The following is an 18,188-nucleotide window of genomic DNA, read 5'->3' as shown; positions in this document are numbered from 1 at the left end:
CTCATTCTGTAAACCCCTCACTACTACCTGGACATGTGACTCAGGCACCGCCCCCCATAGGCCTGATCACATGACTGCACTGCGTTCACAGGTCCTCCAGACGTGACAGCTGCAGACAGGTCGGTGTGTGTGTACAGCGGAGTGCAGCTGCTGGGGGTCACAGGGAGAGACTTAGGGGACCGTGGGGGGTATGGGATAGGGACCGTGGGGGGGTATGGATAGGGACTGTGGGGGTGATGGGATAGGGACTGTGGGGGTGATGGGATAGGGACCGTGGGGGGTATGGGATAGGGACCGTAGGGAGGATGGGATAGGGACCGTGGGGGGGTATGGATAGGGACTGTGGGGGTGATGGGATAGGGGCCGTAGGGAGGATGGGATAGGGACCGTGGGGGGGTATGGATAGGGACTGTGGGGGTGATGGGATAGGGGCCGTAGGGAGGATGGGATAGGGACCGTGGGGGGTATGGGATAGAGACTGTAGGGATGATGAGATGGGGACCGTGGGGGTGATGAGATGGGGACCGTGGGGGTGATGGGATAGAGACCGTGGGGAGGATGGGATAGGGACCGTGGGGGGTATGGGATAGAGACTGTAGGGATGATGAGATGGGGACTGTGGAGAGAGGATGGGATAGGGACCGTAGGGAGGATGGGATAGGGACCGTGGGGGGTATGGGATAGAGACTGTAGGGATGATGAGATGGGGACTGTGGAGAGAGGATGGGATAGGGACCGTGGGGGGTATGGGATAGAGACTGTAGGGATGATGAGATGGGGACCGTGGGGGTGATGAGATGGGACCGTGGGGGTGATGGGATAGAGACCGTGGGGAGGATGGGATAGGGACCGTGGGGGGTATGGGATAGAGACTGTGGGGATGATGAGATGGGGACTGTGGAGAGGATGGGATAGGGACCATGGGGGGTATGGATAGGGACTGTGGGGGTGATGGGATAGGGACCGTGGGGATGATGAGATAGGGACTGTGGAGAGGATGGGATAGGGACCGTGGGGAGGATGGGATAGGGACCGTGGGGGGTATGGATTGGGACTGTGGGGGGTATGGATAGGGACTGTGGGGGTGATGGGATAGGGACTGTGGGGATGATGGGATAGGGATTGGGGGTATGGGATAGGGACTGGTGGAGAGGATGGGATAGGGACTGTGTGGGGGGTGTGAGATAGGGACTGTGGGGATGATGGGATAGGGACCGTGGGGAGGATGGGATAGGGACCGTGGGGGGTATGGGATAGGGACTGTGGAGAGGATGGGATAGGGACGATGGGATAGGGACCGTGGGGATGATGGGATAGAGACCGTGGGGGGGTATGGTATAGGGACTGTGGAGAGGATGGGATAGGGACTGTGGGGGGGGTGAGATAGGGACTGTGGAGATGATGGGATAGGGACTGTGGAGATGATGGGATAGGGACTGTGAAGAGGATGGGATAGGGACTGTGGGGGTGATGGGATAGGGACTGTGGGGATGATGGGATAGGGACTGGGGGGGTATGGGATAGGGACTGTGGAGAGGATGGGATAGGGACTGTGGGAATGATGGGATAGGGACTGTGGGGGGTGTGAGGGACTGTGGGGATGATGGGATATGGACTGTGGGGAGGATGGGATAGGGACCGTGGGGAGGATGGGATAGGAACCATGGGGGGTATGGGATAGGGACTGTGGAGAGGATGGGATAGGGACTGTGGGGATGATGGGATAGGGACCGTGGGGATGATGGGATAGAGACCGTGGGGAGGATGGGATAGGGACCATGGGGGGGGGGGTATGGTATAGGGACTGTGGAGAGGATGGGATAGGGACTGTGGAGAGGATGGGATAGGGACTGTGGTGGGTGTGAGATAGGGACTATGGGGATGATGGGATAGGGACTGTAGGGAGGATGGGATAGGGACTGTGGGGGGTATGGATAGGGACTGTGGGGATGGTGGGATAAGGACTGGAGAGGATGGGATAGGGACTGTGGGGAGGATGGGATAGGGACTGTGGAGAGTATGGGATAGGGACTGTGGAGAGGATGGAATAGGGACTGTGGGGAGGATGGGATAGGGACTGTGGAGAGGATGGGATAGGGACTGTGGGGTGTGAGATCGGGACTGTGGGGATGATGGGATAGGGACTGTAGGGAGGATGGGATAGGGACCGTGGGGGGTATGGATAGGGACTGTGGAGGGTATGGATAGGGACTGGGGATCGTGGGATAAGGACTGGAGAGGATGGGATAGGGACTGTGGTGGTATGGATAGGGACTGTGGAGAGGATGGGATAAGGACTGTGGGGAGGATGGGATAGGGACTGTGGAGAGGATGGGGAAGGGACTGTGGGGAGGATTGGGGTAACTGTGGGAAGGATGGATGGAGACCTTGGGGTGGATGGCTAGGGACTGTGAGGAGGATGGATAGGGACTGGGGATGATGAGGGGACTGTGGGGAGGATGGGATAGGGATTGGGGAAGATGGAAAGGACTGTGGGGGTATGGATAGGGACTGTGGAGAGGATGGGATAAGGACTGTAGAGAGGATATGATAGGGACTGTGGAGAGGATGGGATAGTGACTGGGGGTATGGGATAGGGACTGTGGGGAGGATCAGATAAGGACTAGAGAGGATGGGGGAGGGACTGTGGGGAGGATGGGATAGAGACTGTGGGGAGGATTGGGGTAACTGGGAAGGATGGATAGAGACCTTGGGGTGGATGGCTAGGCACTGTGGGGAGGATGGATAGGGACTGTGGGGATGATGAGGGGACTGTGGGGAGGATGGATAGGGACTGGGGATGATGAGGGGACTGTGAGGAGGATGGGATAGGGATTGGGGGAAGATGGATAGGACTGGGGGTATGGATAGGGACTGTGGAGAGGATGGGATAAGGACTGTGGAGAGGATGGGATAAGGACTGTGGAGAGGATGGGATAAGGACTGTGGAGAGGATGGGATAGGGACTGTGGAGAGGATGGGATAGGGACTGTTGGGAGGATGGGATAAGGACTGTGGAGAGGATGGTGGAGGGACTGTGGGAAGGATGGGATAGAGACCTTGGGGTGGATGGCTAGGGACTGTGGGGATGATGAGGGGACTGTGGGGAGCATGGATAGGGACTGGGCATGATGGGGGGACTGTGGGGAGTATGGATAGGGACTGTGAGGATGATGGATCTGAACTGTGGGAACGATGGATCAGGCTGAGGGCTATGGAAGTCCATGGCGTATGGTTGTCTTTTTACATGAGCACTATGTACTGTATATAATACGCACTATACATGAACACTATGTACAGCTCTGGCAAAAATTAAGAGACCCCTGCAAAATTTTCAGTTTGTCTGATTTTTCTCTTTCTAGGTATATTTTTGAGTAAAATGTAAATTTTTCTTTTATTCTATAAACTACTGACAACATGTCTCCGAAGTTCCAAGCAATACATTTTGTGGGTTTTTTTCTGAAAAGGAGAAATGGTCAAAATTGCAAAAAAACAGTGCTTTCAGACCTCAAAGAATGCAAAGAAAACAAGTTCATAATCATTTAGAAACTACAATACTAATGTTTTAACTCAGGAGTTCAGAAATCAATATTTTGTAGAATATCCATGCTTTTTAATCACAGCTTTCATGCGTCTTGGCATGCTTTCCAGCAGTCTATCATGCAGCTTTTGGGTGACCTTATGCCACTCCCGTTACAAACATTTAAGCAGTTCTTCTTTGTTTGATGGCTTGTGACTATACATCTTCCTCTTGATTACATTCCAGAGGTTTTCAATGGGGTTCTGGAGATCGGGCTGGTCATGACAAGGATTTGATGTGGTGGTCTCTTAATTTTTACCAGAGCTGTATATAGTACACACTATACTTAACACTATGTACAGGTGCTTCTCACAAAATTAGAATGTCATCAAAAAGTCAATTTATTTCAGTTCTTCAATACAAAAAGTGAAACTTGTATATTATATAGAGTCATTACAGAGTGATCTATTTCAATTGTTTATTTCTGTTAATGTTGATGATTATGGCTTACAGCCAATGAAAGCCCAAAAGTCATTATCTCAGTAAATTAGAATAATTAACAAAAAATATCTGCAAAGGCTTACTAAGAGTTTAAAAAGGTCCCTTAGTCTGTGTCAGTAGGCTCCACAATCATGGGGAAGACTGCTAAGTTGACAGATGTCCAGAAGGCAGTCATTGACACACTCCACAAGGAGGGTAAGCCACAAAAGGTCATTGCTAAAGAAGCTGGCTGTTCACAGAGTGCTGTATCCATGCATTTTAATGGAAAGTTGAGTGGAAGGAAAAAGTGTGGTAGAAAATGGTGCACAAGCCGCCGGGATTACCGCTGTCTTGAAATGATTGTTAAGAAAAGGACATTCAAAAATTTGGGGAAGATTCACAAGGAGTGGACTGCTGCTGGAGTCATTGCTTCAAGAGCCACCACACACAGACGTATCCAGGACATGGGCTACAAGTGTCGCATTCCTTGTGTAAAGCCACTCATGACCAATAGACAGCTCCAGATGTGTCTTACCTGGGCCAAGGAGAAAAAGAACAGGACTGTTGCTCAGTGGTCCAAGGTGTTGTTTTCAGATGAAAGACAATTTTGCATTTCATTTGGAAATCAAGGTCCCAGAGTCTGGAGGAAGAGTGGAGAGACAGACAATCCAAGCTGCTTGAGGTCTAGTGTGAAGTTTCCACAATCAGTGATGGTTTGGGGAGCCATGTAATCTGCTGGTGTAGGTCCACTGTGTCAAGACCAAACTCAGAGCAGCCGTCTACCAGGAAATTTTAGAGCACTTCATGCTTCCCTCTGCTGACAAGCTTTTTAGAGATGGAAATTGCTTTCTCCAGCAGCACTTGGCACCTGTCCACACTGCCAAAAGTACCAATACCTGGTTTAAAAACAACAGTAACACTGTGCTTGATTGGCCAGAAAACTCGCCTTGTCAAGAAGAAGATGAGAGACACCAGACCCAACAATGCTGAAGGCTGCTATCAAAGCAACCTGGGCTTCCATAACACCTCAGCAATGCCACAGGCTGCTCTCCTCCATGCCACGCCACATTTCCATACCCCCTATGTATTTGTTTCAATGACTGACACGGGTTTATGTTTTGGAGTAGTGGATACTAGTTCTGCAGTGGCCTTTGTAGTATTTGTGTGGATCGAGAAGAGGATAAAAGTATTTTTCTTATTCTTATGCTTGAGACAATCAGCTCTCCATTGCATAAAGCCCCTGACTGCCCCTTTCGGAACTTTTCGTTGACCAATGATTGTGGAAACCCCTGACGGTATTTATGAATGGTCCCAAAAACCCCTATGTTATGTTCAACCAGACCTTTAAATAGGGGTACGCTGGTGAGTAATTGTCAACATACAGATTGTAGCCTTTTTTTGTAAAAATGGACTTATCGGCTCCCAAACGATTTTTTCAGATGTCCCCAGATATGTAGGGCATCCTGGTGGGTTTAGTTGGCTATCTTTCCCCTCATAAATGTGAAAAGCTGATGTGTATTGTTATGGTTTCCAATGGCAAGGAAACATCAGAAGCATAGAATAAACGGACAAGCTCTCGGGTGATGGAAACTAGAGCTGACCGCGATGCTAAACCTACACACCACACTAGAAGTAGCCAGGGGGCATTCCTGCGTTGTCTCTAGATGCCGCGCGCCAGCCGGAGAACTAACTACCCCTGGTAGAAGAAAACACAGTCCTGGCTTGCCTCCAGAGAATGTCCCCACAGGAGATAGCAGCCCCCCACATGTAATAACGGTGAGAGCAGATGAAAAGACACACGTAGTATGAAAGCAGATTTAGCACAGAGAGGCCCGCTAACTAAATAGCAGAAAGATACAACAGAGGACTTCGCGGTCAGCTGCAAAACCCTTCAAAACACCATCCTGAAATTACCTTAACTCATGTGACAACTCATGACACCGGAGTGGTAATTTCAGCCCAACAAGAGCTTCCAGCTGCAGAGATTCACATAAGTGCAAACTGGACAAAACATACAAAAATAGACTTAAGGACTAAAGTGTCCAACTTAGCTGAGCAGAAAACTGGGAGCAGGAACATGCAACAGAATCACTCTGGATACATTGATGGCCAGCATTAGAATGACTGAGGAGCAAGGTTAAATAGGATACTCCCACATCCTGATAGGAACAGGTGAACTGAGAAGGCAAAGCTTGCAGGACACCAGTACCACAAGAGACCACCGGGGGAGCCCACGAACCGAATCACAACAGTACCCCCCCCCTTAAGGAGGGGGCACCGAACCCTCACAAGAACCACCAGGGCGATCTGGATGAGCCCTATGAAAGGCACGGACCAAATCAGAAGCATGAACATCAGAAGCTGTAACCCAAGAATTATCCTCTTGACCGTAGCCCTTCCATTTCACCAGATATTGAAGTCTCCGTCTGGAAACACGGGAGTCCAAGATTTTCTCCACCACGTACTCCAATTCACCCTCAACCAGCACAGGAGCAGGAGGCTCAACAGAAGGCACAAGTGGTACCTCATACCTCCGCAATAATGACCGATGGAAGACATTATGGATAGCAAAGGATGCTGGGAGGTCCAAACGAAAAGACACAGGGTTAAGAATTTCCAAAATCTTATAAGGACCGATGAACCGAGGCTTAAACTTAGGAGAAGAGACCCTCATAGGGACAAAACGGGAGGACAACCACACCAAGTCCCCAACACGAAGACGAGGACCAACACGACGATGGCGATTAGAAAAACGTTGAGTCCTCTCCTGGGACAACTCCAAATTGTCCACCACCTGCCCCCAAATACGATGCAACCTATCCACCATGGTATCCACTCCAGGACAATCCGAAGACTCCACCTGACCAGATGAAAAACGAGGATGGAACCCTGAATTGCAAAAGAAAGGGGAGACCAAAGTGGCAGAACTGGCCCGATTATTAAGGGCAAACTCAGCCAACGGCAAAAAGGAGACCCAGTCATCCTGATCAGCAGACACGAAACACCTCAAATAAGTCTCCAAGGTCTGATTAGTACGTTCCGTCTGGCCATTTGTCTGGGGATGAAATGCAGACGAAAAAGACAAATCAATGCCCATCCTGGCACAAAACGCCCGCCAAAATCTGGACACAAACTGGGATCCCCTGTCGGAAACGATATTCTCCGGAATACCATGCAGCCGAACCACATTCTGAAAAAACAGGGGCACCAACTCAGATGAGGAAGGCAGCTTGGGCAAGGGCACCAAATGAACCATCTTAGAAAAGCGGTCACACACCACCCAAATGACGGACATCTTCTGAGAAACAGGGAGATCAGAAATAAAATCCATAGAGATGTGTGTCCAAGGCCTCTTAGGAACAGGCAAGGGCAACAACAACCCACTAGCCCGAGAACAACAAGGCTTGGCCCGAGCACAAACATCGCAAGACTGCACAAAAGTACGCACGTCCCGAGACAGGGAAGGCCACCAGAAGGACCTAGCCACCAAATCTCTGGTACCAAAAATTCCCGGATGACCTGCCAACGCAGAAGAATGAACCTCCGAGATGACTCTATTGGTCCACTCATCCGGCACAAACAATCTACCAGGCGGACAACGATCAGGCCGATCCGCCTGAAACTCTTGTAAAGCACGTCGCAGGTCTGGGAAGACAGCAGACAATATCACCCCATCCTTAAGTATACCCGTAGGTTTAGAATCACCAGGGGAATCAGGTTCAAAACTCCTAGAAAGGGTATCCGCCTTCACATTCTTAGTACCTGGCAGATACGAAACCACAAAATTAAACCGGGAGAAAAACAACAACCAGCGCGCCTGTCTAGGATTCAGACGTCTGGCCGACTCAAGATAAATCAAATTTTTGTGATCAGTCAAGACCACCACCTGATGTTTAGCACCCTCAAGCCAATGACGCCACTCCTCGAATGCCCACTTCATCGCCAAAAGCTCCCGATTACCGACGTCATAATTTCGCTCGGCGGGCGAAAATTTTCGAGAAAAGAACGCACAAGGTCTCATCACTGAACAATCTGAACTTTTCTGCGACAAAACCGCCCCCGCTCCGATCTCGGAAGCATCAACTTCCACCTGAAAAGGAAGAGAAACATCAGGCTGGCACAACACCGGAGCAGAAGAAAAACGGCGCTTAAGCTCCCGAAAGGCCTCCACAGCAGCAGGAGACCAATCTGCAACATCAGCACCCTTTTTAGTCAAATCAGTCAAAGGCCTGACAACGCTAGAAAAACCAGTTATGAATCGACGATAAAAGTTAGCAAAGCCCAAAAATTTCTGAAGGCCCTTAAGAGAAGTCGGTTGCGTCCAGTCACAAATAGCCCGAACCTTCACAGGATCCATCTCAATAGAAGAGGGGGAAAAAATGTACCCCAAAAAAGAAATCTTCTGAACCCCAAAAACACACTTTGAACCTTTAACAAACAGAGAATTGGTCCGCAAAACCTGAAAAACCCTCCTAACTTGTTGAACATGAGATTCCCAGTCATCCGAAAAAATCAAGATATCGTCCAAATACACAATCATAAATTTATCCAGATATTCACGGAAAATATTGTGCATAAAAGACTGAAAGACCGAAGGGGCATTTGACAGACCAAAAGGCATCACCAAATACTCAAAATGGCCCTCGGGCGTATTAAATGCGGTTTTCCACTCATCCCCCTGCTTAATTCGCACCAAATTATACGCACCGCGAAGATCAATCTTAGAGAACCACTTCGCCCCCTCAATGCGAGCAAATAAATCTGTCAGCAATGGCAAAGGATACTGATACTTGACTGTGATCTTATTCAAGAGTCTATAATCAATACAAGGTCTCAAAGAACCATCGCTTTTAGCTACGAAAAAGAACCCCGCTCCAAGAGGAGACGAAGAAGGACGAATATGTCCCTTTTCCAAGGACTCCCTAATATACTCTCGCATGGCAGCATGTTCAGGTACAGAGAGATTGAATAGACGACCCTTAGGAAATTTACTGCCAGGGATCAAATCTATGGCGCAATCGCAATCTCTGTGAGGAGGAAGAGAATTAAGAGTAGATTCCTCAAAAACCTCACGATAATCAGACAAAAACTCAGGAATTTCAGAGGGAATAGATGAAGCAATGGAGACCAAAGATGTGTCCCCATGATTTCCCTGACATCCCCAGCTTAGTACAGACATTGTTTTCCAGTCAAGGACTGGGTTATGAGTTTGCAACCATGGCAATCCCAGCACCAACACATCATGTAGATTATACAGTACAAGGAAGCGAATCACCTCTTGATGGTCTGGAGTCATACGCATAGTCACTTGTGTCCAGTATTGTGGTTTATTACTAGCCAATGGTGTAGAATCAATACCCTTTAAAGGTATAGGAACTTCCAGAGGCTCTAGATCAAACCCACAGCGCCTGGCAAAGGACCAATCCATAAGACTCAAAGCGGCGCCAGAATCCACATACGCATCCGCAACAATAGAAGATAACGAACAAATTAGAGTTACAGACAAAATAAACTTGGACTGCAAAGTGCCAATAGCAGAGGATTTATCAACTTTCTTTGTTCGTTTAGAGCATGCTGATATAACATGAGTAGAATTTCCACAATAGAAGCACAAATGATTTTTGCGCCTATAAATCTGTCGTTCGCTTCTGGACAGAAAGCTATCACATTGCATACTCTGTGGTGCCTCTTCAGAAGACACCGCCAACTGGTGCACAGGTTTGCGTTCCCGTAAACGCCGATCAATCTGAATTGCCATTGTCATGGACTCATTCAGACCAGTAGGCGCAGGAAACCCCACCATGACGTCTTTTACAGCATCAGAGAGACCTTCTCTGAAAATTGCCGCCAGAGCGCACTCATTCCACTGAGTAAGCACAGACCATTTTCGAAATTTTTGGCAATATATTTCGGCTTCATCTTGCCCCTGAGAGAGGGCTATTAGGGCTTTCTCAGCCTGAATCTCCAAATTTGGTTCCTCATAAAGCAACCCCAAAGCCAGAAAAAACGCATCCACATTGAGCAACGCAGGATCCCCTGGTGCCAATGAAAATGCCCAATTTTGGGGGTCACCCCGCAGTAAAGAAATAACAATTTTTACTTGCTGGGCAGGATCTCCAGCAGAATGAGATCTCAGCGAAATAAACAATTTACAATTGTATTTAAAATTTAGAAAACAAGATCGATCTCCAGAAAAAAACTCCGGTATAGGAATTTTAGGTTCAGACCGAGGAGCATGTAACAAAAAATCTTGTATATTCTGAACTTTAGAGGCAAGATTATTCAAATTGGTAGCCAGACTCTGGGGATCCATATTTCAACAGATAAAGTCTGGGCCATTCAGGGGTTAAGAGGAGAGGAAAACAGGAGACTGCAATTAGAGCTGGAGTGCAACTTCAGAGGAAGAAAAAAAAAAAAAAAGGTTTCACACAGTTCCTTTTCTCTCCTGCTTCAGCCTATAGATTAAACATCTGGGCTGGCCATACTGTTATGGTTTACAATGGCAAGGAAACATCAGAAGCATAGAATAAACGGACAAGCTCTCGGGTGATGGAAACTAGAGCTGACCGCGATGCTAAACCTACACACCACACTAGAAGTAGCCAGGGGGCATTCCTGCGTTGTCTCTAGATGCCGCGCGCCAGCCGGAGAACTAACTACCCCTGGTAGAAGAAAACACAGTCCTGGCTTGCCTCCAGAGAATGTCCCCACAGGAGATAGCAGCCCCCCACATGTAATAACGGTGAGAGCAGATGAAAAGACACACGTAGTATGAAAGCAGATTTAGCACAGAGAGGCCCGCTAACTAAATAGCAGAAAGATACAACAGAGGACTTTGCGGTCAGCTGCAAAACCCTTCAAAACACCATCCTGAAATTACCTTAACTCATGTGACAACTCATGACACCGGAGTGGTAATTTCAGCCCAACAAGAGCTTCCAGCTGCAGAGATTCACATAAGTGCAAACTGGACAAAACATACAAAAATAGACTTAAGGACTAAAGTGTCCAACTTAGCTGAGCAGAAAACTGGGAGCAGGAACATGCAACAGAATCACTCTGGATACATTGATGGCCAGCATTAGAATGACTGAGGAGCAAGGTTAAATAGGATACTCCCACATCCTGATAGGAACAGGTGAACTGAGAAGGCAAAGCTTGCAGGACACCAGTACCACAAGAGACCACCGGGAGAGCCCACGAACCGAATCACAACAGTGTATCCAGTTGAACTCTTGCACATTTTATACATCTTTATTCTGAACGTTTCCCTATTAGATGGAATAAATTGCTTGAGTGCAGTCTAAATTTTTTTAATTTGTGGAACATTAGATGACATCCATAAATTTAACCTATCATAATAGGATCATGGATTCTGGCTGATAAATTGGGTTGCATATAAATTTGTTTGCAGGACAATATAAACAAATTAAAAAAAATAATTGGTCCCAAACTCTTCCACCTTGACATTTATACCAGGAATGGCATTAAAATCAGGGATTAATGGAGTAGTCGAATCCGAACGTCCCATCTGGGAAATGCTACATCAAGTGGCAAAGTCCCTTGTACATTGACGTGTGCCAATTCACTAATACCAGGGACGCTTCTACTATGCATTGTTCCCTGATTTGGAGATGTTTCTCCAGGAGCGCTATTTGCCCCTCTTGTTGTACTAGACCAGAATTGCTGCTCATTTCTAAGCTGTCACTGTCACCGCTACTAAAGCCCTGGAAATCCATATTGCCATCTGACACTGCACTTTCTTCACTGTCAGAACATAAAAGGACATATGCCTCCTCTGCATTGTAAGACTGAGGGGCCATTTTATTACGGTAGTTTCTATACATTTTTTCCAGAACTAATAGAAAACTCAACAATATTCATTATATTTTAGTACAAATTAAGTTCCTATCAAATTATGTATGATTACCTATCTACTATATAATTGTCTAAGGGTCACTTCCGTCTGTCTGTCTGTCTGTCTGTCTTTCTGTCTGTCTGTCACAGATATTCATTGGTCGTGGCCTCTGTCTGTCATGGAAATCCAAGTCGCTGATTGGTCGTGGCAAAATGCCCACGACCATTGCCACGATCAATCAGCGACGGCCATAGTCTGGCAGCGAAATGGGGGCTGCTTTACTGCCCTGCAGTCAGCGCTGAGCGCTCACATAGGGTTAATGCCAGCGTTAACGGACCGCAGTGTAACGCACTCCGTTAACGCAGCTATTAACCCTGTGTGACCAACTTTTTACTATTGATGCTGCGTCATGACCGCGTGTGACCGCGACGTCAACACAGGTCCTGTGCTCATACCAACCCTGGGACCGGAAGCTGCCGCGTGCACTGCACACAGGCACCAGGACTTCAAGGGGCCTTCGGAAGGTGAGTATATGTTTATTTTTTATTTTAAGTCTTTTTTAACCACGCATATAGTGCCCACATTGCTATATACTACGTGGGCTGTGTTACATACTGCGTGGGCTCTGTTATATACTACATCTCTGTGCTAAATACTATGCAGCTGGGCAATATACAATGTGACTGTGCAATATACAACATGACTGTCCAATATACTACGTGCTCTGTGTTATATCCTACGTAGCTGTGCAATATAATATGTGGCTGTGTCGGTTCTGTTATATACTACGTCGACTGTGCAATATACTACGTGGCTCTGTTATATACTACATGGCTGTGCAATATACTACGTAGCTATGCAATATACTACGTGCCTCTACAATATACTACGTGGCTATGTTATATACTACGTGGCTCTGCTATATACTACGTCGCTGACCAATATACTACATAGCTGTGCAATACACTACGTGACTGTGTTATATACTACGTGGCTGTGCGATATACTACGTGGCTCTACAATATACTACGTAGCTATGTTTTATACTACGTGGCTCTGCTATACACTACGTGGCTGACCAATATACTACATCCCTGTGCAATACACTACGTGGCTCTGTTATATACTACGTAGCTATGTTATATACTACGTCGGTTGTGACCCCCTGACGAAGGAACTTTGGGTCCGAAACACGTGTCGGGGTGCACATCATCAAACACCTGGCGGTCCTGGAAATATTTCCCCTAGCTTTATAAGTAAGTAGCATTGGATCATATGTGCATATAGCACTTCCTTTGTGTGTAATATGCACGACCTGTATTTATACTAGAATATAATAGTTATATAATTGGCACATTGCACTTTTTTTGCACTTTTTGCATAATTTCGTAGTAATACTATAATTCTTATGTGAAGTACACTTTATATATATGTGTGTGTATGTATATATGTGTATATATATATATATATATATATATATATATATATATATATATAATACTTTACACACTCTCACTTTTGGTTTTTATATATTTTTATAGTTCTATATATTTTTTTATTACTATGTGTCACATATGATCCTTACTTTGATTTTGATATTTATTATACCTACCGGGGTATCCAGTATATAAAATATTCAGACCAGCCTTGTGCAATCATATATTGTACTAGATGGCAGCCCGATTCTAAAGAATCGGGAGTCTAGAATCCATATATACTTTATTTATTCAAATGTAAGAATAATACAATTAATAAATAATAGTAGGAAAGAACAAAAAATGGCTGCACTCACCAGCTCTTGACAATTCTTGTTATTTAAGGTACAGTTACACAGGATCCATGAACATGCTTATGAGGGGAGTGATGAAAGACATCAGACAACAACTTTGCGTGTTGTGGCAAATGCCACAACAACGGTTCTTTGCTTAAGAACAATAATGTAAATAATAAATAATATGTATCAATAACTATGTATATTGGTATGTTCTATGACATTTTAAAATATTTCATTATTATGTTGAAAAGCTCTTAGTACCCATACTGGCGCATACTTGTGTGCCCATCAGGTATTTTCACAGTAAAATTTTCACAGGTGGGGCCCCTCGTCCTCCGATTTGGTGGGCGGGGACCCTCGGCCTCCGATTTGGTGGGCGGGGACCCTCGGCCTCCAATTTGGTGGGCGGGGACGATCGGCCTCCAATTTGGTGGGCGGGGACCCTCGGCCTCCGATTTGGTGGGTGGGGACCCTCGGCCTCCGATTTGGTGGGCGGGGCCCCTCGGCCTCCGATGTGGTGGGCGGGGCCCCTCGGCCTCCGCTTTGGTGGGCGGGGCCGCTCGGCCTCCGATTTGGTGGGCGGGGCCCCTCGGCCTCCGATGTGGGCGGGGACTCTCGGCCTCCGATTTGGTGGGCGGGGACCCTCGGCCTCCGATTTGGTGGGCGGGGACCCTCGGCCTCCGATTTGGTGGGCGGGGACCCTCGGCCTCCGATTTGGTGGGCGGGGACCCTCGGCCTCCGATGTGGTGGGCGGGGCCCCTCGGCCTCCGATGTGGTGGGCGGGGCCCCTCGGCCTCCGCTTTGGTGGGCGGGGCCCCTCGGCCTCCGATGTGGTGGGCGGGGCCCCTCGGCCTCCGCTTTGGTGGGTGGGGCCCGTCGGCCTCCGATTTGGTGGGCGGGGCCCCTCGGCCTCCGATTTGGATGGTGTGGACCCTCGGCCTCCGATTTGGTTGGTGGGGCCCCTCGGCCTCCGATTTGGTGGGCGGGGACCCTCGGCCTCCGATTTGGTGGGCGGGGACCCTCGGCCTCCGCTTTGGTGGGTGGGGCCCGTCGGCCTCCGATTTGGTGGGCGGGGCCCCTCGGCCTCCGATTTGGATGGTGTGGACCCTCGGCCTCCGATTTGGTGGGCGGGGACCCTCGGCCTTCGATTTGGTGGGCGGGGACCCTCGGCCTCCGATTTGGTGGGCGGGGACCCTCGGCCTCCGATGTGGTGGGCGGGGCCCCTCGGCCTCCGATTTGGAGGGCGGGGACCCCCGGCCTCCGATTTGGTGGGCGGGGACCCTCGGCCTCCGATTTGGTGGGCGGGGACCCTCGGCCTCCGATTTGGTGGGCGGGGACCCTCGGCCTCCGATTTGGTAGGCGGGGCCCCTCGGCCTCCGATTTGGTGGGCGGGGACCCTCGGCCTCCGATTTGGTGGGCGGGGACCCTCGGCCTCCGATTTGGTGGGCGGGGACTCTCGGCCTCCGATTTGGTGGGCGGGGACCCTCGGCCTCCGATTTGGTGGGCGGGGACCCTCGGCCTCCGATTTGGTGGGCGGGGACCCTCGGCCTCCGATTTGGTGGGCGGGGACCCTCGGCCTCCGATTTGGTGGGCGGGGACTCTCGGCCTCCGATATGGTGGGCGGGGACCCTCGGCCTCCGATTTGGTGGGCGGGGCCCCTCGGCCTCCGATGTGGTGGTCGGGGCCCCTCGGCCTCCGCTTTGGTGGGCGGGGCCGGGCCCCTCGGCCTCCGCTTTGGTGGGCGGGGCCGCTCGGCCTTCGATTTGGTGGGCGGGGCTCCTCGGCCTCCGATTTGGTTGGCGGGGCCCCTCGGCCTCCGATTTGGTTGGCGGGGCCCCTCGGCCTCCGATTTGGTGTGTGCTCTGCCTGGGACCACTGTGCTCTGCCTGGGGCCCCATATGCTGCCTGGGGCCCCTGTGCTCTGCCTGGGGCCCCATATGCTGCCTGGGGCCCCTGTGCTCTGCCTGGGGCCCCATGTTCTGCCTGGGGCCACTGTGCTCTGCCTGGGGCCCCATGTTCTGCCTGGGGCCACTGTGCTCTGCCTGGGGCCCCATAAGCTGCCTGGGGCCCCTGTGCTCTGCCTGGGACCACTGTGCTCTGCCTGGGGCCCCATATGCTGCCTGGGGCCCCTGTGCTCTGCCTGGGGCCACTGTGCTCTGCCTGGGGCCCCATATGCTGCCTGGGGCCACTGTGCTCTGCCTGGGGCCCCATATGCTGCCTGGGGCCCCTGTGCTCTGCCTGGGGCCCCATATGCTGCCTGGGGCCCCTGTGCTCTGCCTGGGGCCCCTGTGCTCTGCCTGGGGCCCCATGTTCTGCCTGGGGCCCCTGTGCTCTGCCTGGGGCCACTGTGCTCTGCCTGGGGCCCCATATGCTGCCTGGGGCCCCTGTGCTCTGCCTGGGGCCCCATATGCTGCCTGGGGCCCCTGTGCTCTGCCTGGGGCCCCTGTGCTCTGCCTGGGGCCCCTGTGCTCTGCCTGGGGCCCCATGTTCTGCCTGGGGCCCCTGTGCTCTGCCTGGGGCCACTGTGCTCTGCCTGGGGCCCCATATGCTGCCTGGGGCCCCCGTGCTCTGCCTGGGGCCCCATATGCTGCCTGGGGCCCCTGTGCTCTGCCTGGGGCCACTGTGCTCTGCCTGGGGCCCCATAGGCTGCCTGGGGCCCCATATGCTGCCTGGGGCCCCATATGCTGCCTGGGGCCACTGTGCTCTGCCTGGGGCCCCATATGCTGCCTGGGGCCCCTGTGCTCTGCCTGGGTGTAGGACACTGGTGACGTCACTTATCTCCGGACATTAGCTCCGGACATTAGCTCCGGACATTAGCTCCGGACAAAGCCACGGAAGTTGGCACAAATTGCAGGAAGTAGTATTCTAGGCAATTATATATTAGATTATATAAACATACATTGATATTTTTTGATATGTGCCCGTGAGCAATATACATATATATAGTTGTTGTTTTTAATAATACTATTTTAATAATACTATTTTTTAATATTAAAAAAATTCTGTTTTTCTGCTCTTGCCATGAAATAAAAGAGATACATATTTGAAATTTTGAAAAAATTCCCTGTCATCATTCTTGTCACTGGTTTGGTTCATACTTGGTGCATGTTATTTACGTCGGTTGTGTTATATACTACGTCACTGTGCAATATAGTACGTAGCCTGTGCTATATACTACCTACATATTCTAGAATACCCAATATGTTAAGGCCCCGTCTCACTAAGCGATTTACCAACGATCACGACCAGCGATACGACCTAGCCGTGATCGTTGGTAAGTCGCTGTGTGGTCGCTGGGGAGCTGTCACACAGACCGCTCTCCCCAGCGACCAACGATCAGGGGAACGACTTCGGCATCGTTGAAACTGTCATCAACGATGCCGAAGTCCCCCTGCAGCACCCGGTAACCAGGGTAAACATCGGGTTACTAAGCGCAGGGCCGCGCTTAGTAACCCGATGTTTACCCTGGTTACCAAAAAAAACAAACACTACATACTCGCCTTTCGGTGTCCAGGTCCCTTGCCGTCTGCTTCCTGCTCTGACTGAGCCGCCGTACACTGAGAGCGCAGCGGTGACGTCACTGCTGTGCTCTCACTTCTCACTGTACGGCCGGGAGTCAGTGAGAGCAGGAAGCAGACGGCAAGGGACATGACGGACATCAGATGGTGAGTATGTAGTGTTTGGTTTTTTTTACATTTACGCTGGTAACCAGGGTAAACATCGGGTTACTAAGCGCGGCCCTGCGCTTAGTAACCCGATGTTTACCCTGGTTACCAGTGAAGACATCGCTGGATCGGTGTCACACACACCGATTCAGCGATGTCAGCGGGGCCTCAACGACCAAAAAAAGGTCCAGGCCATTCCGACACGACCAGCGATCTCACAGCAGGGGCCTGATCGCTGGTACGTGTCACACATAGCGAGATCGCTATGGAGGTCGCTGTTGCGTCACAAAACTTGTGACTCAGCAGCGATCTCGCTAGCGATCTCGCTATGTGAGACGGGGCCTTTAGAATCGGGCCACCATCTAGTACTATATAATTAACAAACTAATTGACATGACTAATTGGCGTGACTAACTGACATGACTACTATCAAATTATTGGTAAAACAATTGTGAGTAAGCGTAACTCTAGCTTTATGCCTAGCCCTACCTGTAACCTAGTCCTACCTTTAGCCTAGCCCTAATAATAATAATCTTTATTTATATAGCGCCAACATATTCCGCAGCGCTTTACAGTTTAACAGTTTCAAACAACAATCATAGGTAACAATGTTAACAATACAATAATAAAGCAAAATAAGACGACCCTGCTCGTGAGAGCTTACAGTCTACAATGAGGTGGGGTAGATACAAAGTACAGGTGTGTATTTACAATGATGTATTTACAATGAGGGTCCAGCCATCTTCAGGGGGTGGGGGATAGATGGGGATAGTGAATGGGCTACACACACACAAACATAAAATGACCTTCAATAGTTAATGTGGTAGGCAGCTCTGAACAAATGTGTTTTGAGGGAGCGCCTAAAACTATGCAAGTTGTGGATGGTCCTAA

At 49.8% G+C, this 18,188-nt stretch overlaps 1 protein-coding gene across 2 annotated transcripts in view; it reads left to right on the top strand.

The window, feature by feature from the left end:
* The first annotated feature begins 50 nt into the window (after positions 1 to 50).
* The window catches only part of LOC143767141 (uncharacterized), a 31,077-nt gene continuing 12,939 nt past the window's right edge, over positions 51 to 18,188 (top strand). The window contains exon 1 of one of the 2 annotated variants that reach the window (XM_077255170.1): positions 51 to 119. The gene's annotated coding sequence lies outside the window, so the exon portion shown is untranslated. The remainder of the gene's footprint in view (positions 120 to 18,188) is intronic. The other variant, XM_077255171.1, reaches the window with a different exon arrangement.

Source organism: Ranitomeya variabilis, chromosome 4, assembly GCF_051348905.1.
Source record: "Ranitomeya variabilis isolate aRanVar5 chromosome 4, aRanVar5.hap1, whole genome shotgun sequence".
Classification (NCBI taxonomy): Eukaryota; Metazoa; Chordata; class Amphibia; order Anura; family Dendrobatidae; genus Ranitomeya; species Ranitomeya variabilis.
This window is presented reverse-complemented; position numbering and strand designations above follow the sequence as displayed.